The 26,037-nt window shown below is 36.2% G+C and overlaps 1 protein-coding gene and 1 pseudogene across 1 annotated transcript in view; one reads left to right on the forward strand and one right to left on the reverse strand.

The window, feature by feature from the left end:
* The window catches only part of MALRD1 (MAM and LDL receptor class A domain containing 1), an 803,589-nt gene that overhangs the window by 304,937 nt on the left and 472,615 nt on the right, over positions 1–26,037 (forward strand). The gene's annotated exons all lie outside the window — the stretch shown is intronic.
* LOC116645504 lies at positions 17,817–18,576 on the reverse strand (annotated as a pseudogene).

A 26,037-nucleotide genomic window follows, 5' to 3' on the forward strand; every position in this document is an offset into this window, starting at 1 on the left:
GGTGACAATGTTAGCAAAATTTGCATAGGGCTACTAGTTTTATGCTGGATCCCAGTGCACTGTGGTGGCTGAGGGCTGCATGCAGGGGTGAATGTGGGTGGAAGCCTGGGCTCAGCATGCATGATGATTAGGCGTTGCCAGGCTTGGTTTGTGAAAGTGACTGGTGGTATGCAGCTGGGCTTTGTTTGGAGGCTGGGTAGGGCTCATGGAGTCAGCTGTGCCCCAGGTGGCTGGGTGGGCTGTGCAGGCAGCTTTAATAAAATTTGCTATGAGCCCTGGGCTGAGGCTACAAGTGTCTATGTAGCCCAAATTCCAGCAGGTGTCTCTGTGTTTATGCTGAGAGCCAGGGGGAGGAAAATGGTGCCTGCCAGCATCCTTGTTTTTAAAGATGTCCCCCAACATAGTCCAAAATCAGTATGAACAGATATGTCTCTCATTTACCCCTAGTATTGTGTAAACTGCCTTTAAATTTGCCTCTCCACACAGGCTGCTCTCTCTTTAAAGGCTGCAGCTTAATATCCCTTGTCCTCTTGGCTCACACATTGCTGAGTCAAGTGACCTCCAAAGCTCCAGGTTCCAAGTCCCACTGGTTTTACAAACTTAAAGAATTCAGCCCCTCTGGTTTTTAAAGCCACATGTTATGAGGATTAGTCTCCCCCATGTGAGCCCTCTGGTACAAGGCCCATTTCTCTGCCCTATCTGCTTGTGCAGCTCCCTTCCCTGCTGCAGGCAGCCTCCCTCTGCCTTTCTGACCTTCTGAACTTTTCAGATGCAGCTGCTTCTCTTTATTTAGTTGTGGAGTTTGTTCAGCCAGTCTTAGGATCACTCTCTGGTTTATTGACTTGGATGTGGATGATATCTAGTTATAAATGTGGGGCAGGGTGAACTCAGGGTCCTGAAAGGAAATTTAAATTAATATCAACAAAGCATTCTTGAAATTCTTTTTGTAGATTTGTAGACAATGTATATAATGCTACCAATTATATCTAAATTAAGCTGCTTGTTGATTTATGTAATATCATTGCTATTAATTTGTATTTTGAAAACCTTCAATTTCAATATGAATTCTTGTGTTTGCCACCTTGTGACCTAGGTTACAGTGTCATAGTGAGCTTTTTTTCTTTCTTGAAGTTTTAAGTTTAGTTTGTTCATATGCAATGTGATGTTGATATAGGTGAGAAAATGTAAATCACACTGCCAGTTTTTCTTTGATTATTGAGAATTTGGTAAGCATTCCTTTTGTTTCAAAGAAATCTTGAATTGGAGTTAGCAGTACAGTAAATTTTTATGAAACGCATCCACTGTTCAACCAATAAACTCTGACAAAGAATGTACATGTAATCATTAAATTCATTGCCTTCTACTTCCTTCAGTGGTTCTATAATCTTGACATGATTCATAGCATTAGTTTGTAAATACTGAATGACTTTAACAATAAAATCCATGAAACTTCGTATAGAGTCTGACATAGTACTATATGGATATACTGTAGAGAATCCCACATGTAATAAGTTTCAATTTAAGAGACATAGATATGACCAAATATAAATATGATCAGAAATAAAAGTAGATACATTTAGGTAAAAAATACCTTGTTTTCTTTTATAAGATGCAGAGTAAATAAGAGAAGTAAGCCGAGAAAATAAGAGGTATTATAAATCATTAAATATTGGTGACTGTTGTTCTTTGGAGGTTCTAATTAGAAAGTCAAAATCACCACATTAGAAAAAGCCCAAGTTCTACTTTGATTGCCATGTATTCTCTAAAAATAAATTTAAACTGCACATCTCTTTTGTCAGATGAAATCCAGTTGGCAAGCAAAAGCAAAAGAAATTTTGGTTCCTTTAACAATTATATAACAACTGTTAGAGTTACGGTAATAGGAAGACCTTAAGTCCTGTAATTTCCAATTTATTTGTCTTTCCTCATTCTGATTTGCAATATAAGCTCAAAACCTAGATTACAAAGTATAATAATCTTTTAGTGTTCTAAAGTAAAACCAATCTTACTCCATTGTAAGTCTCTTGCATTGCTTTCTTAGTTTAGCTGTACTTGATTTATAATATTCCTAATGCAAAATAATTTTTTTCTGAAGATTGCATTGCATCTTTTTTTTCTCTCTGAATTTGGAAATTTACATTTGCTGAACTCCTTTGTTCCAAACATTGTATTAAAAGCTGAGGTGCCTGAGACAGAAAAGATACCTCTTTACCCTTAAAGGGCTCACAGTGTAATAGGAAAAATGGATTCGATGCCAGTTGTTACTGCCAGGTATGCAGTTGGTCTGTGTGATGTTATGATGAACTCATCCTGGACATGGGGAGGGCTGGTGATGCAGCCGAGACCAGCAAAAATGAAGTCATTATCATAATCTCTAAACTCAAAGGGACAAAAGAAGGAGACTAGGTTGTACAAATCTAGGAAAAGCTGGAGCTGTAGACGAGGCATTGCCCCAAAAGAGAAAAACCCTTAAAAGAACACAGCTCCCTACCAGAATCTTGGTGGCACAGAGAGCAAAGTAGTTGGGGTTGTGGAAATAAATACCCTGGATGATTTTTCCTCCCAACCTCCAAGTCTCCTGCTAGTGTCTTACATTAGCCGAATCGAACTGGAAGTCAGAAGCTCACAGATCCTGCTTTCATTGAGTAATTACCTAACCTTTGAAACTGAGTTGAAAGTTAGCTCTCCTGGGAAACTTTCTCTGGTTCCTCTCCCTAGTCTGATTCAAATATTTCTTCTCTGGGTATTATTTCTATTATAGCGTATGTCCCAGAATACCATCCATATTAATTTACTTGTCTATCTCCTTCATGGTACTGTAAGCATCTCAAAGGAAAAGGCGTTGATGAATTTGACTGTTGTAGTCAATGCCTAGCATAGGGCTTATCTCATTTCAGGTGACTATGAGAAAAAAAGGATACCATCAGTGATGAAAAGACAATAAAAATGAAACATTTAATATTTGGACTGAAAGAGAAGAGTCCTTAAAAGAAAGAGCTGAAGGCAAAGCCAAACGAGATTGGTGACAATAATAAAATCTTGAGGATAAAATGAGTTTTCTTTTCTAAGCTGCTATAGATAGAATTGTAGTGCTTTTATGAATTATTTCCTTCTGTGTTATATTCTTAACTCATATGCACAAATATATTACTTTTATTCACTTTGGATATATTTTACATGAGATGTATGAAGTTTCTTGTAAAAAAAAGAAGAAAGACAGAGAAAAATGTCTTGAGCTAGAATTTCTTTGGGGAAATCACTAGGTTTAAAATTAAATTTTCTCATATTCTCTTTAGAATAGAGATCTAAATTTCCTGCCAGGGATTACTTCTCAGTCTCTTTTAAATTAAATACAAAGTTTTCTAACCAAACACAGTCATACTGTTGGCTAGGATGTCATGAACTCAAAATAGTACTCTGGGAAAGCTTTTATTGAGTTAATTAGAAAATGTAGATTTTGAAAATTATTTTTATTTTATTACTAAATTATTTTAAATTCTTAAATTCAGTACTTTAGCTTTTTATCAATAAAACTTCTGGAACATATACATATGAACACCCAGTAGTTCTTAGTGAATAGAATCAGCCTATTTCAAAGCCCTGTCTAAAATGAAAGGACATGATAAGCTTTTTAGGAGATAGAAATATCTGGTCCTACAATATCCTGTGCTAGACTTATTCAGTGTTCATGTTCAAATAAAAAAAGAATTCCCTTTTAACAGTACTTAACTGCTGTAGCTTGATACCATTTCCATTTCATTGATAGTGTTGCCTTAGTGTAGATTCCTATGGTAACATTCTGTACTCCTATCATTAGAAAAACAGAATCAGCCACCACATGCTGTGGTGGTGTTTGTTTACATTTTTAAATACTTCTTACATGATCTACATCTTTTACATATTCAGAATTTAGATTGGCCTTTTCATTACAGACCAGCGATGCTATAAATAACTGATAATGGCAATTGCTGATGAGGGATGCTGTAGAATAATGTAAAGGTCAAAGTATGATAATTTACTATCATCCTTAACAAAGTGTACAAGGCATTAAAATACTGATACTGAACTCCGGTGGCCAAGCACAGGGAAGGAATGGCCCAACATGAATCCCCTCAAGTAGATGTGAATGTGAGGAGGTTAAGAACTAGAACCAAATTACCTCTCTCAGTGAATGTCTAAATCTGAGGGTCAACTTTCTGTGGATCACACAGGGGAGTAGATCGTTTTATATACCATGGCTGTTAGTTATCCATGCTCTATTACTAATTTAATCTCTGGTTAAGTATAACGCAGCTTTTTTAAAAAACATGGTGCAAAAGTAGAAGTGTTTCACATCTCAAGGCAGCATAGCTTTTAACCTCTTGCAAGGTATTTGCAGTTGTGAATATTCAAATAAAGGAGTCATTTACATTTTGAGCATATGACACCTTTTTGTTTTCTAGACCCTGGTAATATTGAAGGAGTAAGAATCTGACTGGAAAACCTTGCTTCATTTGCATACATGTGATTGTCATTTACATCTGACAAGCCTATTACCTGCTAACAGACTTCTTGTACTTTCTTTTATCCCCCTACACTAGCAGGCTTATGCTGATTTTAGATTATAGACTAAGCAAAACTGCCTTTTACATGAAAGTATCTTCACACAGTTGTCTTTCTATTACAGATACCACTTTTTTGAGACAGAGTGCTATATTTCTGCTCCCTTCAGTTTCTCCTTTAACACTCAGTTCCTATATTCCTACAGCTAAATTAACTGGCCAATAACTAGGCAAGGAGGCTTAAGTATAGCTGTGCTTCTCAATCATTGTCTTGTCATTGAACCTGTAGGAAACTATAATATAGTAATACTCTGGGTAAATTAGAGGGGAATTGAGGGGTATTTATATATATGATGTTTAAGATTAAAAAGTCTTTATGATTTTTTATGTAATTATGGCAAGAGAAAGCGAAACATTGGAAGATATTAAATATTGGATTTCAATAGAGCTAATGATTTTTTAAAAAGATAAAAACTTGAATTTGTATCCTGCTAAAATAATTTTTAAAAATTTTCTTATTGTGGTAAAATATATATAACATGAAATTTTACATATATAATGTGTTCCTTGTTCTTTGACAACACTTATTTTTTATTTTTGATAATAGCCATTTTATGCATGTAAAGTGGTTTTATGGTTTTGATTTTGCATTTCTCTAAGGATAGTGACATTGACCATCTTTTTATGTGCTTATTGGTAATTTGCATGTCTATTCAAGTCCTTTGTCCATCTTGAATTGGGTTTTTATTTTTTTGTTGTTGAGTTGTAAGAGTTCCTTATATATTCTGGATTTTAATCTCTTACCAGAATATGATTTGCAAATATTTTTCTCAAATTCTGTGGGTTTACTTTTCATTTTGTTGGTAGGGTCCATTGATGCACAAAAGCTTTAATTTTGATGTAGTCCAATGTATTTATTTTTTGTTGTTGTTGTCTTTGCTTTTGGTGTCACCTCCAAGAAATTGTTTTCAAATGCAGCTATGTGGTCTTTGCCTAGCTTTTCTCATGAGAGTTCTATAGCTCTTAGATTTAAGGATTTGATTTAGTTTGAATTTATAAGTAAGGTAAATGTCCACTTTAGTTATTTTGCAGATGGATATCTAGTTTTCCCAGCCCCATTTATTGAAAAGACTGTCATTTCCCTATTGACTAGTCTTGATACTCTTGTCAAAATTTGACCACATATATGAAGGTATATTTCTGTGCTCTTTATTCTATTCTGTTGGTCTTTATATCTGTCTTTATGACAGTATTATACCCTTTCGGTTATTGTGGCTTACCACAGTATTTTGGTAAATTTTGATATCAAGAAGTAAGAGTCCTCCAACTTTGTTCTCCTTTTTCAAGATCGTTTTGGTTGTTTGGGGTCCCTTGAGAGTCACATGAATTTTAGGATGGATTTATTTATTTTTGTAAAAAAATTATTGGATTTTGGTAGCGATTGCATTGACTGTATAGATTCCTTCGGGAATTATTGACATTTTCACAATATTAAGTCTTCTGATAAATGAACAGGGATGTAATCTCATTAATTTGTTTTTAAATTCTTTCAGAAATATTTTGTAGTTTTTCAGTGTACAGGTATTTTGCCTTTTTGGCTTAGTTTGTTACTAAATATTGTATCCTTTTTCATGTGATTATAAATTGAATAGTTTTTTTTAATGCCTTTGTGGATTATTCAACATTAGTGTGAAAACACAACTGGTTTTTGCATGCTGATTTGTATTCCACAATTTTGCTTAATTTCATTATTCTAAGAGGTTTGTTTTTGTGTGGAAGCGTTCATGTTTCCTACATACAAGATTATATTGTCTGCAGAGATTACTTACTACTTTTTTTACAATTTGGATGTCTTTTATTTCTTTTCGTTGCCTAATTCCTCTGTTTAAGAACTTCTAGTAATATGTTAAATAGCAATAGTGAAAGCAGTCCTCCTTGTTTTGTTCCTCTGAGGAAAAGCTTTCAGTCTCTCACCACTGAGTATGATGTTAACTGTGGGCTTTTCATATTTGGTCTTTATTATGTTAGGTAGTTTCCTTTTGTTTCTACCTTGTTGAGTGTTTTTATCATGAAAGGGCGTTGGGTTTTTTTCAAGTGCTTTTTCTGCATCAGTTGAGATGATTATATGGTTATTTTCCTTCATTCTGTTAATGAGGTGGGTTACACTGATTTTTGTATGTTAAACCATCCTTGCATTATAGGAATAAACCCCACTAGGTCATGGTGTACAGATTTTTCTTTCCTGCTGAATTCTGCTTGCTAGTATTTTGAATGAGCATTTTTACATCTTTATCAAGGATATTGATCTGTAGGGTTTTTTTATATATATACTTTGTGTTTATCTTTGCTATCAGGGAAATACTGGCCTCAAAGAGTGAGTTAGGAAGTGTTCTCTTCAATTTTTTGAAAGAGTTTGTTGGCATATTTACTTACAGTCCCTTTCCTGTGTTTTATATTTCTTGTGATATATATTTTTTTTTTTGGTTGAAAATTGGGCATTTGAAAAAACAGCCATCTCTCTGAATCTTTACAGAATTATAAGCATATCAAAACAATGTTGTTACTTTTGCTTTGTTCTGTCTTATTTCTTTAGCAGGATTAAGAGAAAAAAAAGAGTCCACACACATATATACATTGCATATATAATTTAAAATGTGTAAGTAAGCCATATAAAATTGTGTGTATATATATATAATTTTTAAAAACATATTTATCATTTTAATCCATCTGAATTCCTAGCTTGTGTTATTTCTTCAGGCTTTCTAAAGATAATCCTTTAGAATTTTTTTTTTTTTTTTTTTAGCATTTCTTGTAGTAAAGTCTGCTGGCAAATGATTCTCCCTCTTTTTTCAATTTAAAAGTTTATTTCCCTTTCAGTTTTGAAAGACAGCTTCATTGAGTATAGAATTTTTTGTTTATTTTTATTGAACACTTTGAACAGAAATTTCAACATCATCAATCATTTCAGGTATCTATTTTTATTCATATTGATGTTTGTCTTTATTAAATCAATCATTTTTCTTTGCTTACCAGATTTTATCTTTGGGCTTACACATCTATTATTAAGCTTCCTAGATCCTTATATTGTTTTCTACCAAACTTTGGGTTTTCAGTCATTTATTTTTTCGAATATTTTATCTTTCCTTTTCTTCTGGGATTCCATTTATATCAATATTGGACTGTTTCATATTGTGTTACAAGTTTCTAATTTGGTAAGTTTTTTCAGCCATTTATCTTTGTGATTCTTGAGTTGATAATGTTACTGATGTATTTTCATGTTTATTCATTCCTTTTTGGTGATATCCAAACTATTGTTGAGCCCATGTAGCATCTTATTTTCAAATTTTGATTATTGTATGTTTCAGTCTCTGAATCACTGTTTGGTCATTTATTTTAGAGTTCCCATTTTACTCTTGAGATTATCCATCTGTACATTCCTTGATACCATAAAGTTCTTCAATTTATTGAATAATTTTCCTTTAGTTCATTGACTGTATCTATGATAGGTGCCATAAAATCCTGGTCTGATACGTCCAACATCTTGACCCACTTGAAGTAACTTTCTATTGGTTATTTTTTAGTCCATAATGATCACACTGCATTTTTTCTGCATGTCTAGCAATTTTTTATTGAAAACTGTATATTATTGATAAAACATTTTAGTGACTCTGGATTCTGTCATGTTCATGTGAAGATTTTTGTTTCTTCTTTTAATAAGTGGTTAATTTACCTGGTTTCCAACTGTAAACTTTATCTCTTACACCGTATGCAACTACTCCTATCTCTGCTCTGTTTTTATGTCTTTCCACTGTTGCCTTTTTGTGCATTCCTTCTCTATTTATCTGTGCTCTGTCAGTTTCAGGCTCTCTGTTCTGAAACTTCAAGTCCACAAGGACTTAGGGCTTTGGGCCTGCTGCTGTTTGAATTACATATGGTTAAAATAGGAGAAACCGCAACTTTGAAGATTGGGTCCACATAGCTCTAGTTTTTGAGCATAGTGTTTTCTCTGATCTCTACCTGCATTTTGCCATACTTCCTGTTGTCTCCCCTATACCTGTGTAGCTCTGCTGTTAGGCTTTCTAGGATTTCTCCTTTAAAATTTCTTCCGAATTCTGATCCCTGCTTCCTTTCACCAGTAAGGCTATAATTGTGTCATTTTCTGTAAGCATAGCCAAAGGGTAAGGGAGATTGTCAGTTTTCTCAGATCAAAAAGCCACAAACTCACTGTTCTTATGACTCTGTGTTGCAGGTTTGTGTATGTATTATGCTTTCCTCTGATTGTTTCTGCTTTGGAAATTTCTCAGTTTCTATTTTTGAATTAACTTTATAAATTTTACACAATACTTACAATTATTATCCTTGGGGAGAGGAAGGACAGAACCATTTCAATCGCTTCTACTATTGGGATTTCATGGATATGGCATTCCAAAATAAGTTTTGGCTGTATCTTTTTTTTTCCCCCCAACGTGGGGCTTTTTTTTTTTTTTTTGTCATGTATTTCAAGTAAATATTTATTTTATTTTATTATGTTAATCACCATACATTACATCATTACTTTTTGAAGTAGTGTTCCATGATTCATTGTTTGCGTATAACACACAGTACTCCATTCGGTACGTGCCCTCTTTAATACCCATCACCAGGCTAACCCATCCCCCCTCCTCCCTCCCCTCTAGAACCTTCAGTTTGTTTCTCACAGTCCATAGTCTCTCATGGTTCACCTCCCTCTCCAATTTCCCCCCCTTCATTTTTCCCTTCTGGCTAGCATCTTCTTTTTTTTTTTTTTTTTTTTTTTTAACATATAATGTATTATTTGTTTCAGAGGTACACATCTGTGATTCAACAGTCTTAAAAATTCACAGCGCTCACCATAGCACATACACTCCCCAATGTCTATCACCCAGCCACCCCCCCCAACCCCCCAACATTCCAGCAACCCTCAGTTTGTTTCCTGAGATTAAGATTCCTCATATCAGTGAGGTCATATGATACATGTCTTTCTCTGATTGACTTACTTCACTCAGCATAACACCCTCCAGTTCCATCCACGTCATTGCAAATAGCAAGATTTCATTCCTTTAGATGGCTGCATAATATTCCATTGTAGATATATACCACCTCTTCTTTATCCATTCATCTGTCGATGGACATCTTGGCTCTTTCCATAGTTTGGCTATTGTGGACACTGCTACATCAGGGTGAACGTACCCCTTCGTATCCCTACCTTTGTATCTTTGGGGTAAATACCCAGTAGTGCAATTGTTGGGTCGTAGGGTAGCTCTATCTTCAACTTTTTGAGGAAACTCCATACTGTTTTCCAGAGTGGCTGCACCAGCTTGCATTCCCAGCAACAGTGTAGGAGGGTTCCCCTTTCTCTGCATCCCTGCCAACATCTGTCGTTTCCTGATTGTTAGTTTTATCCATTCTGACTGGTGTGAGGTGGCATCTCATTGAGGTTTTGATTTGGATTTCCCTGATGCCGAGCAATGTTGAGCACTTTTTCATGTGTCTATTGGCCATTTGGATGTCTTCTTTGGAAAAATGTCTGTTCATGTCTTCTGCCCATTTCTTGATTGGATCCTTTGTTCTTTGGGTGTTGAGTTTAATAAGTTCTTTATAGATTTTGGATACTAGCCCTTTATCTGATATGTCATTTGCAAATATCTTCTGCCATTCTGTCGGTTGTCTTTTGGTTTTGTTGACTGTTTCTTTTGCTGTGCAAAAGCTTTTTATATTGATGAGGTCCCAATAGTTCATTTTTGCCCTTGCTTCCCTTGCATTTGGCGATGTTTCTAGGAAGAAGTTGCTGCGTCTGAGGTTGAAGAGTTTGCTGCCTGTGTTCTCCTTTAGGATTTTGATGGACTCCTGTCTCACATTTAGGTCTTTCATCCATTTGGAGTCTATTTTTGTGTGTGGTGTAAGGAAATGGTCATTTCATTCTTCTGCATGTGGCTGTCCAATTTTCCCAACACCGTTTGTTGAAGAGACTGTCTTTTTTCCATTGGACATTCTTTCGGACCATAGAGTTGAGGGTCATTTCTGGGCTCTCTATTCTGTTCCATTGATCAATGTGTCTGTTTTTGTGCCAGTACCATACTGTCTTGATGATGACAGCTTTGTAATAGAGCTGGAAGTCCGAAAATGTGATGAGTCCAGTATTGCTTTTTTTTTTTTTTTTTTCCAACATTCCTCTGACTATTTGGGGTCTTTTCTGGTTCCATACAAATTTTAGGATTATTTCTTCCATTTCTTTGAAAAACATTGATGATATTTTGATAGGGATTGCTCTAGGTAGCATTGACAACTTCACAATATTTGTTCTTCCAGTCCATGAGCATGGAACCTTTTTCCATTTCTTTGTGTCTTCCTCAATTTCTTTCATGAGTATTTTCTAGTTTTCTGAGAACAGATTCTTTGCCTCTTTGGTTAGATGTATTCCTAGGTATCTTATGGTTTTGAGTGCCATTGTAAATGGGATCGACTCCTTAATTTCTCTTTCTTCTGTCTTGTTGTTGGTGTATAGGAATGCCACTGATTTCTGTGCATTGAATTATATCCTGCCACTTGACTGAATTCCTGTATGAGTTGTAGCAGTTTTGGGGTGGAGTCTTCTGGGTTTTCCACATAAAGTATCATATCATCAGCAAAGAGTGAGAGTTTGACTTCTTCTTTGCTGATTCCGATGCCTTTTATTTCTTTTTGTTGTCTGATTGCTGTGGCTAAGACTTCCAGTACTACGTTGAATAGCAGTGGTGATAGTGGATATCCCTGCCGCATTCCTGACCTTAGGGGGAAAGCTCTCAGTTTTTCCCTATTGAGAATGATATTCGCTGTAGGTTTTTCATAGATGGCTTTTATGATATTGAGGTATGTACCCTCTATCCCTATACTCTGAAGAGATTTGATCAAGAAAGGATGCTGTACTTTGTCAAATGCTTTTTCTGCATCTATTGATAGGATCGTATGATTCTTGTTCTTTCTTTTATTAATATATTGTATCACATTGATTGATTTGCGGATGTTGAACCAACCTTGCAGCCCAGGGATAAATCCCACTTGGTCGTCTTGAATAATCCTTTTAATGTACTGTTGGATCCTATTGGCTAGTATTTTGGTGAGAATTTTTGCATCCATGTTCATCAGGGATATTGGTCTGTAATTCTCCTTTTTGATGGGGTCTTTGTCTGGTTTTAGGATCAAGGTAATGGTGGCCTCATAAAATGAGTTTGGAAGTTTTCCTTCCATTTCTATTTTTTGGAACAGTTTGAGAAGAATAGGTATTAATTCTTCTTTAAATGTTTGGTAGAATGCCCCTGGGAAGCCATCTGGCCCTGGGCTCTTGTTTGTTGGGAGATTTTTGATGACTGCTTCAATTTCCTTAGTGGTTATAGGTCTGTTCAGGTTTTCTTTTTCTTCCTGGTTCAGTTTTGGTAGTTGATACATCTCTAGGAATGCATCCATTTCTTCCAGGTTATCTAATTTGCTGGCATAGAGTTGCTCATAATATGTTCTTATAATTGTTTGTATCTCTTTGGTGTTGGTTGTGATCTCTCCTCTTTCATTCATGATTTTGTTGATTTGGGTCATTTCTCTTTTCTTTTTGATAAGTCTGGCCAGGGGTTTATCAATCTTGTTAATTCTTTCAAAGAACGAGCTCCTAGTTTCATTGATCTGTTCTACTGTTCTTTTGGTTTCTATTTCATTGATTTCTGCTCTGATCTTTATTTTTTTCTCTTTTGCTGGGTTTAGGCTTTATTTGCTGTTCTTTCTCCAGCTCCTTTAGGTGTAGGGTTAGGTTGTGTATTTGAGACCTTTCTTGTTTCTTCAGAAAGGCTTGTATTGCTATATACTTTCCTCTTAGGACTGCCTTTGCTGCATCCCAAAGATTTTGAATAGTTGTGTTTTCATTTTCATTGGTTTCCATGAATTTTTTTAATTCTTCTTTAATTTCCTGGTGAACCCATTCATTCTTTAGTAGGATGCTCTTTAGCCTCCATGTATTTGAGTTCTTTCCAACTTTCCTCTTGTGATTGAGTTCTAGTTTCAGAGCATTGTGGTCTGAAAATAGGCAGGGAATGATCCCAATCTTTTGGTACCAGTTGAGACCTGATTTGTGACCCAGGATGTGATCTATTCTGGAGAATGTTCCATGGGCACTAGAGAAGAATGTGTATTCTGTTGCTTTGGGATGGAATATTCTGAATACGTCTGTGAAGTCCATTTGGTCCAGTGTGTCATTTAAAGTCTTTATTTCCTTGTTGATCTTTTGCTTAGATGATCTGTCCATTTCAGTGAGACGGGTGTTAAAGGCCCCTACTATTATTATATTGTTGTCAATGTGTTTCTTTGCTTTTGTTATTAATTGCCTTATATAATTGGCTGCTCCCATGTTAAGGGCATAGATATTTACAATTGTTAGATCTTGTTGGATAGACCTTTTAAGTAGGATATACTGTCCTTCCTCATCTTTTATTATACTCTTTGGTTTAAAATCTAATCTGTCTGATCTAAGGATTGCCACCCCAGCTTTCTTTTGGTGTCCATTAGCATGGTAAATGGTTTCCCACCCCCTCACTTTCAATCTGGGGGTGTCTTTGGGTCTAAAATGAGTCTCTCGCAGGCAGCATATCAATGGTCTTGTTTTTTAATCCAATCTGATAGCCTGTGTCTTTTGATTGGGGCATTTAGCCCATTTACATTCAGGGTAACTATTGAAAGATATGAATTTAGTGCCATTGTATTGCCTGTAAGGTGACTGTTACTGTATATTTTCTGTGTTCCTTTCTGGTCTGTGTTGCTTTTAGGCTCTCTCTTTGCTTAGAGGACCCCTTTCAGTATTTCTTGTATAGCTGGTTTCGTGTTTGCAAATTCCTTTAGTTTTTGTTTGTCCTGGAAGCTTTTTATCTCTCCTTCTATTTTCAATGACAGCCTAGCTGGATATTGTATTCTTGGCTGTATATTTTTCTCATTTAGTGCCCTGAATATATCATGCCAGTCCTTTCTGGCCTGTCAGGTCTCTGTGGATAGGTCTGTTGCCAATCTCATGTTTCTGCCATTGTAGGTTACAGATCTCTTGTCCTGAGCTGCTTTTAGGATTTTCTCTTTGTCTCTGAGACCCGTAAGTTTTACTATTAGATACCGGGTTATTGAAGTATTTTTATTGATTTTGAGGCGGGTTCTCTGTGCCTCCTGGATTTTGATGCCTGTTTCCTTCCCCAAATTAGGGAAGTTCTCTGCTACAATTTGCTCCAATATACCTTCTGCCCGTCTCTCTCTTTCTTCTTCTTCTGGGATCCCAATTATTCTAATACTGTTTCATCTTATGGTATCACTTATCTCTCGTATTCTGTCCTCATGATCCAGTAGTCATTTATCTCTCTTTTGCTCAGCTTCTCTTTTTCAATCATTTGGTTTTCTGTATCACTAATTCTCTCTTTGCTTCATTTATCCTAGCAGTTAGCGCCTCCTTTTTTGATTGCACCTCATTAATAGCCTTTTGGATTTCGACTTGGTTAGATTTTAGTTCTTTTATTTTTCCAGAAAGCGTTTCTCTGATATCTTCCACGCTTTTTTCAAGCCCAGCTAGTATCTTTAAAATCGTCATTCTGAACTCTAGTTCTGACATCTTACTAATGTCCATATCGATTAGGTCCCTGGTAGTCGGTAATGCCTCTTGTTCTTTTTGTTGAGGTGATTTTTTCCATCTTGTCATTTTGTCCAGATGAATGAGAGAACAAAATGCTAACAGGATAACAACCCCAGAAAAATATACACTAAATAAATCAGAAGAGACCTGAAACCGGGGGAAATGAAAGGGAAAGAAAGAAAAAAGAAAAAAAGAAAAAGAATAAGATAAAACAAGCAAACAAACAAAATAGAATATGATCAAATTTGATCAGGCTGGTGCATAGATCAGTGCCACACACTGGATTATGGGCGTATTTTGGTCTGTTAGATGAAAGTGCCTCCCAAAATTTTAAAGAAAAAAAAGCTTATATATGTACAAAAATAAGGGTAAATATGATGAAGGGATGGAATATGATTGTAATGATGAAAATTATAAAAGATTTTGTAAAAGAAATTAATAAGTTGGTTGAAAAAATAGAGGATTTAAAAAAAAAAAAGAGAGAATGTGTTCAGGCAGGAGACTAGAACAAAACCATACACTAGAGATTCAGGGTATATTTTGGTCTGTTAGAAGAAACTGTATCCCAAAATTTTAAAGAGAGAACAACTTATATATATATATCAAAAATAAGGTTAACTGCTATGAAGGGATAGAATATGACTCTAAAAATGGAAAATAAAAAAGATTTTTTTTAAAAAAGGGATTGATAAGATGTTGCTTGAAAAAGGGAAAAAGAAAAATTAAAAAGAAAAAGAAAATTAAAAAAATTAACTTTGAAATACTAAAGAATCATGGGGAAGAATCCATGAATTCTATGTGCTGTATTCCCCTAGTGCTGGAGTTCTGCCCTTCTCATTGATTGGTAAACTTGATCTTGTCTGGGTGTTCTTTCTGATCTTCTGGGGGAGGGGCCTGTTGCCGTGGTTCTCATATGTCTTTGCCAGAGGTGGAATTGCCCTGCCCTTGCCAGGTCTGGGCTAAGTAATCTGCTCGGGTTTGCTCTTGGGAGCTTTTGTTCTGTGCAAGCTTTCCGGACAGCCTTGGAGGATGAGAGTGAAAATGGCAACCTCCCAGTCTCCGCCTGGGAGGAGCTGAGAACTCAGGGCCTCACTCCTCAGTGAGCCCCCAGAGAAAAGTAGTAAACCAGTCCCGTCTCCCTGGTCTCTGGCTGCACTCCGTACTCACCTGGCCCGTGACCGAGCATTTCTATCTCTGGCACATGACCCCGTTTGGAGTCTCCAAACGCAGTAGATCCCTGTGGTGCGCTCCCGCGTCGCTCCTCCCGGGAGAGGAAGGGGAGTCTCCGCGGATCTGCCACTTGTTGGGTCCCTACTAGAAGAGCAGTGGCCCAACTGAGCCACTGATCACGGTTTATGTCAACCCCGAGCTGAGAGCCCACTCCTCAGCTCCGTCTCTGCAGCTGGCTTCCCTGCTCTGAGACTTGAGAGCTCTGCCGCACTCAGGCACCCCCGGTCTTTCTGTGACCTCGAGGGTCCTGAGACCACACTGTCCCAGTGAGAGTTCCACCCCCTGCTTAGCCACTGGAGTGTCCTCCCTCAGTGCAGCCGCCTTCTCAAAGTTCCGATTTTGTGCTCTGCGGCTCTATCACTTGCCAGTAGGGGCTGACGGAGGCTCCCTCCCCCAGCCATCTATCTTCCCGATTATCGCCTTGGATTCACTTCTCTGCGTGTCCTACCTTCCAGAAAGTGGTCGCTTTTCTGCTCAGAGAGTTGCTGCTATTCTTTTCTTCGATCTCCTGTTGAGTTTGTAGGTATTCAGAATGGTTTGATTCCTATCTAGCTGAATTCCTGGGACCAGATGAAATTTAGGTCTCCTACTCCTCTGCCATCTTGCTCCTACCTCTGTTTGGCTGTATCTTATATTGTTTTATGCTTACTGTGAATTTCATAATCATATAATTTTATAAGTCCATTTTATAAATTTGGAGAAAATCATGACTGTAGTGAGAAGAATCCAATTTGCTAGTTGTATTATATGGAACTTTCAAAAGTCCAATGAAGTTACAAGTAAAGTTTTGAATAAATAGCCTTATAGATCAGTGCTGGAATGATTGAATTTTTTAAAAATCCGTTCAGTCTTAATAAGTAAATGTATTTACTACAAACATGCCTGGCTCTTATCATTTCAGGAAATATTAAGAATTCTCTTTTAGTTATTTTTGCTTGACATTGAAATTGATAAACTAATGGCTATATCATTCGTATAACATATTGAAATTTTTTTAATTTTCAAGGAATTTTGTGTCTTCTCCACACTTCTATTTGTAATGCATCTGTGATATATCAAGCCCTGCTTTGTATAAGCCTCTGCATTTATAGATTCTTCCCTTTTGTGCAAGATGAACCCTGCTTCATTCTCTAGAATTGATGCCATTGTATTTGTTACAATTGATGGACTTAAATGACATACAAAATACCCATATTTTACATTATAATTCACTCTTGGTGTTATACATTCTGTGGATGTGGACAGATGTATAATGGCATCTATCCACCATTAGTAGAGAGTACCTTCATTGTCCTAAAAATCCTCTGCTCGGCCTATTCATTCTTCCCTTCTCTCCACCAAAGCCCTGGCAAGTACTAAACTTATACTGTCTCCATAGTTTTGCCTTTTCTGGAATGTCATATAGTTGGAATCATACATTATGTAGCTTTTCAAATTGACTTCTTTCAGTTAATAATATGCACTTAAGTTTCCTCCTTGTCTTTTCATGGCTTGATAGTTCATTTCTTTTTAGTGCTGAATAATAATCCATAGTTCAGTGTACCAAAGTTTATTCGCCTACAGAAGGACATTTGGTTGCTCCCAAATTTTGGCAATTGTGAATAAAGTTGCTGTAAACATCCATGTGCAGGTTTTTGTCTGGACATTAATCTCCTTTGGCTAAATACCAAGGAGCATAATTTCTTGATCATATGAATAAGAATGTGTTCAGTTTTGTAAGAAACTACCAAACAGTCTTTTAAACTGGCTGTGAAGTTTTGCATTCCCACCATTAATGTATGAGAATTCCTGTTACTCTACATCCTTGCCAGCATTTTGTGGTGTTAGTTTCTGGATTTTGGCTATTTTAATAGGCATATAGTAACATCTCGTTTTATTTATTTATTTTAAAGATTTTATTTATTTTTAGAAAGAGAGAAAGAGCACACAAGCAGGGGGATCGGCAGGCTGAGGGAGAAGCAGGCTCCCCACTGAGCAAGGAATCTGATGCGGGACTCAATCCCAGGACCCTGGGATCATGATCTGAGCTGAAGGCAGATGCTTAACCAACTGAGCCACCCAGGAGTCCCAACATCTCGTTTTAATTTGCATTTCCCTGAGGACATATGTATGGAGCATCTTTTCATATGCTTATTTTTTGCCACCTGTATATTTTCTTTGGTGAGGTGTCTGTTCAGGTGTTTGGCTCATTTCTTTTTTCTTCTTCTTCTTCTTTTCTCTCTCTCTTTTTTTAATCTGGGCTATTTTAATGCTTGTTACAATAGGATAAATAGTTCTCTTGATGACTGTAGATACGTTAGGCTGTTTAGTGGTATTCAGAACCACCACGGTAATGGTGGTTTTCCTGATTCGTGTGTAGTCCTCAGTAATTATAAGGAGTTATTTGTCTGAAACTACTGTCAAAGCAGCAAGACTGCATTTAAACATCCATTGTTTTCAAGATTGTTGGTAACCTGGGCATATTTTCCCCAAATAACCTTGCCTTCTTGTGTCAGAAAGCCCAACTCACTCACATTCACTTCAGTGACAGTATCTTTGGTAGTAACACCCAAAGTTGTATATAGTTGGGATGAGGGATTCTTTTTTACACCAACTATTGGCAGGCAAAAGGTGGCTTTCAATTCAGGCTGTTACATGGGCCTTTTTGACTTGTAAGCCCATTGGTCTAATGAATCTCTCATATTTGGATGTTTTTCGAGTTAAGCCATCTCCAACAAAGCAGACATTCATAATCATCTTCTTCCATGCTTTCTTCTTTCTCTTCCCTGTTCTAATAACTTCTAATATTTCTGTTTCTCCCTGGGCTCAAACTTTGGGCAATGGGACTTCTCATTTTCCCGCTTTCTCTTTTCGTTTTTGTTTAATCTTATTGGAAAGTACTTTAGCTCTGGACTGTTCCTCCCTGTCCAGTCAATATGCAGGTGCTGCTCCTTGTGGAGACTTTTCATCTTTCTTTTGTTTGGTGTTTGTCTTTTCATGCATCTTGAGTCTTGTTTGTTTGTATTTTCCCAGCATGGTGATGTTTATGGTAGAGCTTAGCTTTCATCTTTTTTGCCTTCTTTGAGCCTCTCGACCTTCCTTCTTTCTCTTTTTCTCATGGTAATCCATACAATAGCCATAGTGCTTCTAGGGAAACTCAAAATAATTATTTTGTGGCATGGCGACTGCCACGAGGCCACTGGGTGTAGTTGCTGGGAAGCAAAGAGGCTCTCCATTTTCAGGTCTTACAGACCCCCACAAGCTTCCTGCACACAACCCGCAATGGACAGAGACAGTTCTAAAACCTGGCCCATTTCTTAATCAGGTTATTTGTTTTCTTATTGTTGAGTATTAAGAAATTTTGTATGTTTTGTTTAACAGTCCTTATTAGATGTGAATGTTGCATGTGAGCTTGAAAAGAGTGTATACTTTGAGGTTACCGGATAAAGTATTCTGTCAACGTCAGTTATATTCATCTGATTAATGATGTTGAGTTCACCTTTGTCCTTACTGATCTTTTGCTTGTGAAATGTGTCCATTTCTGATAGAGGGGTGTTGAAGTCTTTAACTATGATAGTGAATTCATCGGTTTTTGTTTTTTGCTTTTATTTTCAATTCTGTTTTTGCCTCACATAGTTTGATACTTTTGTAAAGCTCATATACATTAAGGATTATTATGTCTTCTTGGACTGTTGACCTCTTTATCATTATGTAATACCATTCTTTATCCCTGATAACTTCCTTTGCCTTGGAACCTGGAACAAATTTGTCTGAAACAAATAGAACTTTCATTCACAGTAACATGTGAATAAATTCTTGCATTAGTAATAGTCATTTCTGATAAAATATAGTTTTAAAAATTATTTTTAAATTCTCAAAAATTTAAATTACTCTAATTTGTTTTGAAATCTAGGTCAAAAATTTTTATTAGAAGCTATTATTTTATTTAGTGATTCTCCAAAACAATTTGTCAGTTGTTTTGTTTGTTTGTTTTATTCATTCACTTGACAAATACTTAATTGAGGACTTATCATATGCCAGACATTTTTTTTTGGTCAAATACATTAAGGATATATGAGTTATTAAAAAAAAGGCCTAATGGACAACTGATGACAGAACTTCTAAAGAATTATTTATATCAAATCTGTGTGTGTATGTGTGTGTGTAAATGGTACCCTGGAATTGCTCATTGAGTTTCTCAAATATATTTGACTAAGAATTCCAACCCATACCTCTCTCAGCCAACTTTTTCTCTTTTCTTACTAGAATATAGTGCCTGTGTTCTACACAGTATGTAATAGAAAATGAGGTGTTATAAAAACAAGTGTTAAGAAATTCTTTAATCTTATAGTTATTTTCCACAGAGTGTTCATTTTGGGAAGAAGAATTAAGCTTGAATGTCTGTTTTTCTAAGTATTCCTTTTGGATTAGCATCTTGAATTGGCAACTTGGAATTGTAGATACTATTTTAGCTGTTAGTGTAAGTGGTTTTGAGCATTGGGTCTCAAAACTTAGCATGCGCCAGATTAAGCTGGAGAATTTGTTAAACAGACTGCTGAGCTCTACCTCAGAGTACTTGATTCAGTATGTCTGAGATAGGGCCCAAGATCTGGTGATTAAAGTGAGTTCCCAGGTAATCCTAATGTGGCTGGTTCTGACATCACACTTAGAGGACAAGTAGTTTAGAATATAAAACATGGGGAGAAGGATCTAAGTGTGGTCGTGATTTCAATATTCACCGAAGGAATTAGCAGTAGCAAATTATTTAATTTTCCTTATCTGTGAAGTAGTGTGGTTATGATCCCAGCTTCTCAGCTTTGTTATAAATATTGAACAACAAACTATCATTAATACTGTCTAATTGATAGGTTACAATTTAAAAACTGATCTAAAACCCTCAAATACTTTTTTTATAGACATCTCAGAAACTAGTGTTTTTTGTTCTAAAATCTGTTTTACAAAGAATATGATTACTTTAGTGAGCCTTTAAAATTTCTGTTTTGAAATTAGAAAATAAATAAACTACATTTTGTAATTTCTTTGACTTTAAAATTTATCCATTGTTATTTTTGTGTGTGTGTTTCTACTTGCCTTACAAAGATTTTCTGCAGTGAATATCATACAGTATTGAAACGGGAGCTGTGGGGGCTCCTAATTAAAATAGTTGGCTTTGATACATGTGATATTGAATTTTGAGTTGGGAAAACCCCCCAGGTGGTTGTATAAAATTTCAGCACATGTTGTTCATTACTTCATTTTTATTTCATGAGACTAGGAAAGAGAAACTCAAAAGCACCCTGCTAAAATTATAAGTCCTTTTTTTAAAAATTGAGATGCCTTGCACTTGTAAAGGAGAATTTTGATATAGAAAAGCAAGAATTCTCTAACACTTTTATTTAATCTACAGCAACAGATTCGGGAAATATTTATTGAGTACCAATTGAGTTTAAGCCACTTTACAAGGTTTTCTGGATTCACAAGGTGATGTTGATAAATGAGTGAAAATATGTGCCTTGATATATATAGAATCTGCTGGGGAATAAAGCTTTATATTCAGTGAATTAAAATGTAATATGAAGAAGACATTCAAAAATTATGTATAAATGCTATGAAAGTCTTAGGTGAGGAGGTAATTTTGAACCAAGGACTTTTGAGTCTGGGAAACTAAGAAGGCTTAGAAATAAGACATATTTGAGATATGTTATGGAGGAAAAATCAAAGTAGTATAGAGGACAGACCAAGAGCAGAGGTTATGAGTGTGCTCAGGAGAAGGACAGATACAAGGGAAACAAAGAAAAGAAAGTGCCTGATGTATTCAAGTCATTACATGAACATTACAATAGGTATAAATCTGGGTGTCTGAGTAAAGTAATATGTGAAAGCTGATGCCAGATATTTTTATAGAAAGTACTCCTCTGATCCCGATGAATGGAGACTTTATCCATAGAATAGTGGTGAGCAAAGTATGGTCTATGGGCCAATTCTGGCCTGAAGCCTGTTTTTGTAAATATAGTTTTATTGGAGCATGGCTATAACCATTCATTTAAGCAGTCTATGGATGCTTTCATGCTACAAAGACAGAAGTTTAATAGTTGTAACAGAGACCTTATGCCCACAAAACCTAAAATATTTACTATATGGCCTTCAGAAAAAAAAAATCTGACCCAGTTATGTATCAGTGCAGTATAAAATGTCAGTCTGTGTACCATTAGTTACAAATGCATGATGATATAAAGAGCTTGCACCAGAATGCAAATGAATTCACTGCTTCCTTTATCAAGAAAGCTATGCTTTGAAAAAAGCTATGTCAGCTCATCTGGACACCGTGTGTAGTGACTAGATTTGTATTTACTGAAGTTTTTCATTGTAGTGTAATGGCACATAGTTTAGTTCAGGGGTCTTTGAATCAGTAAGGATGTATTTAAGATTTTTTTTAAAGATTTATTTATTTATTTTAGAGGGGAAGTGTGTGAGCAGGAGAGGAAGAGAGAGAATCTCAAGCAGAATCCTGGCCGAGCATGGAGGCTGACTTGGGGCTTGATCCCACGACCCTGAGATCATGACCTGAGTCTAAACCAAGAGTCAGAGGCTTAACTTCCTGAGCCACCCAGGTGCCCCTTTATTGAAGATTTCTAAGCAGGATGGTAGGATCAGATGTGTATTTCAGAAAGGACCAATAAAGTCAAACAGAACCTTTTTTTTTTTTTTTTTTTTTTTTTTTTTTTTGTCTCTTCTCCATCACTAAAGCATAGTATAGATGGCATGTGTGGAGTTTTGGAGTCAGAACCTTGGGGACTCAGTGAGTAAGATTTGACACTCAAGAAGGAATATTCCTTTTCCCTTAATTTATATTCTAAAAATCCCACACAGGAACTCTGGTTGGTCTGGCTTGCTTAAGAAGCCTACTACAGCAGTTAGTGGGTCACGGGTTTTGTTCGTCTCACACAGCGGTTTTGGTGGCTCTGGGGGGTTGGGGGGGAAGTTAGTTTCACTCAACAAGAATTGTTCATTACAGATACTAGGGTAATGCTATGGAAACCATTAGAATTGTACTGTTGATCACTGTATTTTCTGCTACACATGAAGCTCATAAAGTTCATGACAACTTTTACTAGGTCATATCTCATCAGGTATGTTAAAAATGCCTATAATATCATAAAGAATTAAAAGGTATTTTTCAGCCCAAAGAATAAGCCTAGAGAATATGCCCTGATGTTGTAGATGTACAGGGTCAGAGGTCACTTGTCCTAACTCAAAAATATTTTGATTTGTCCATGCAAGTGTATTTTTTTCTTACTAATTTAATTGGAATACCCAGGAGATTCTCAAATAAGGGGGAAAAAGGTCAATATTTTAATTGCTTAATTTATGTAATGTTAAGACTTCAGAGGGGTTCCTGGGTGGCTCAGTCATTAAGTGTCTGCTTTCGGCTCAAGTCATGATCCCAGGGTGCTGGGATCGAGCCCTGCATCGGGCTCCCTGCTCAGCGGGAAGCCTGCTTTTCCCTCCCAGACTCCCCCTGCTTGTGTTCCCTTTCTCGCTGTCTCTCTCTCTCTCTCTCTCTGTCAAGTGAATGAATAAAATCTTAAAAAAAAAAAAAAAAAAAAGACTTCAGAAACTGATTATTCCATGAGGCCTGGGAGACTTTCTTTAAAATAGCATGCCCTGTAAATAAGATCTCTTTTTATAATCACTATTTTTAATGACTTGTACATCATCACCTGGTATATTTACTTTTGCAACTCCTGGGTGTACAACACTTCCCTCAAGTGTTACAGCACTCTTGATGTGGTTTATAATATGTTTTATTAGAAAATACATGTATCTATAAAACGTTCTACTTCCTACCTCATATGAGAAAAGACCATTTGATGGTGGAAAGATGCTGATATTTTGTGGGTGACAGCATTGTTAGGTGTGATCATTACTGCTTTGCTCATTCCAGGAGGTGAGCTGATTTCCTTTGCAGGTACATGCTTGAATAATCTCATCCCAGACACAGGCAAGTATTTGTATAGTTCTTCATTTTTCCATTATGGATCATACATAGTACATCATGTGCCCACAATTAATGCATGTAAGATCGGTGACCAAATGATGAGGTGCTACACCAGCACTGTGTTCATAGTACAATGTAGAAACACAAATGCGGTTTTTTTGCTTGCATTTTTCAAATTGATCTCCTGATATCAATGTCTCCTTTTTTCTTCTTCTTGAAGGTGGGGGATATTTCGGGGGTATATAATTATAAGGAATTATTTTAGTAATTTATATTTATCTTTGTGAATTTTATCAAATTATATTGGATTGGGAAAATTAAACATTCATAGGTTTTCATTGCATAGTTTCTGAGGAAATTAATACAGAGACCTATAGTTGAAGAACTGTTGACTAGATGCTTTTATCATTGCCAGAATTGTGACTTTTAGTCACTTGCTCCACGGTCTCTGGATCTGTTGGGTTTGTTTTGTCTTTTCTTATGTTGTTTTTCTCCCCTCAGCATGAAACACATTATCAACTTTTCATGAATAATTTCATCTGAATCCATAGTTCTGTCATTCCTTTAGTCTTTTTATTTCTACATGTGTTCTACCAATTTTAAATTCATTTGTTTTGTTTATCGAGTAGTTTTTGAGGATCTATGAGCCAGGTACTGCTTTGAAAACAAAATAGACATGGCCCCTACACACACACACACACACACACACACACACACAGACACACACCCACATACTGTTGAACATCTGGCATAGTGTATGGTACATAGTAAGCAGTCAGTAAATGTTATATTCATTAAATGTGATATGTATGTTTTCCTCCCATTCACTAATGATTCAGTGATGACTTTGATCATCATTTTGGTATCTTTGATAAACAGAAATCCTTAATTTGGATACAGCCCATTTTTAAATATTTCCCCTTATGGTTAGTAATTTTTGTGTATTATTAAAGAAAACTTTCTCACTTCCATAACATGAAGATATTATTATATTATCTTAGAGAAGCTTTATTGTTTTAACCTTTTACACTCCAGGTACAATCTACCTGGAATTTATTATTTTTGAAAGCTGTGAAATAGGGGCAAGTTTTGTTTTTTTTCCCCCACATTGCTACCTGATTTATTCAGTACACATTGAAAAGATTGCCCTTTCCTTCAGTGCTCTGAAGAACCAAAGTTTTATAAATCAGGTGTACAAATGTACCTGAATTTATCTGGCCCATTTGCCTGTCTTTACTCCAGTAACCCTCTGTCTTGATTACTCCACCTTAATAATGAATACATCTGTTGGAGTAAATTCTCTAACTTTGTTCTTTACATTGAAATTGGCTCTTCTTAGTCCTCTGGATTTCCATATGAAGCTTAGGATCTGTTTGCCAATATGGGAAAAAAATATCTGTAGAAATTGTGCTGGATCTCAGTGACTCTATAAACCAGTGAATCAATTATATATTAATTTCTGTTCTTTTTTTAAGATTTTATTTATTTGACAGAGAGAGAGAACACAAGCAGGGGGAGTGGGAGAGGGAGAAGCAGGCTTCCTGCTGAGCAGGGAGCCCGATGCAGAGCTCGATCCCAGGACCCTGGGATCATGACCCGAACCAAAGGCAGACGCTTAACTACTGAGCCACCCAGGTGCCCCATTAATTTCTGTTCTTGATATCCCTAGGATCCTGGGATATTAAGCACACAAGAAATGAAGCTGGAAGTGCTTATGTATTGCAACATTAATTCAAATTAATATAATAATCCTGCTTCTTAAAAATGATCTTTACTCATACCCTCTGTGGTTTGTAGGACACTAAACTCTTTATTCCTTTGGCAGCAACTAATGACATAAACATAACCACAAATCACAACTATCATTTATTAAATATATAAGATGGGCCAGGTATTGTTTTAGATGTTCGTTTATTTTATTTCTAATTTTTTAAAAATATTTATTATTTGAGAGAGAGAGAGAGATTGAGAGAACGAGTGGGAGGAGGAGCAGAGGGAGAAGCAGGCTTCACGCAGAGCAGGGAGCCCGATGCAAGACCCAGTCCCAGGACCCTGGGATCATGACCTGAGCCGAAGGCAGATGCTCAACTGGCTGAGCCACCCAGGTGCCTTTTATTTATAATTCTTAAGACCTTATATGGAACATTTCATAAATGAAGAAACTAATATGTTAAGAGAGGTTACTAACCTGCCTAATGTTGTCCACCTAGTAAATGATGAGGTCAGAGACCACACCCTGTTTTATGCTTTGCTCACAGTTCCATTCACAGGGCCTCAGGCAGGCAAAACTGCAAAGACTGTTGATAAATATGTGGGGATTGAATGAATACTTATGTGTTTTTCTCCATCCATTTCCTGTTAGTGATTCACATTTCTTTCCTCAATAAAAATGGTAAAACTTTCAAAATAAAAATGGTTTTAATAAGTAGCAAATTTACATTCTATAGTATCTAGCATAATACTTAGGTGAGAAAGTGGTGAGAAATCTAATTAATCAAAGTGTTCCAGAATGCCCAAACTGTGGGGAGTCACCTCTTCATTTAATAGTTTAAAAGACTGTGTGTTACCTAGATGTCTTTGATGTTTAATATTTCTTTTTTGAATTGATATTTTAAAGTGAGGGCATCAACTCTGTCTTTTGT

The sequence above is a fragment of the Phoca vitulina genome, unplaced genomic scaffold (assembly GCF_004348235.1).
Source record: "Phoca vitulina isolate PV1807 unplaced genomic scaffold, GSC_HSeal_1.0 scaffold33, whole genome shotgun sequence".
NCBI lineage: Eukaryota > Metazoa > Chordata > Mammalia > Carnivora > Phocidae > Phoca > Phoca vitulina.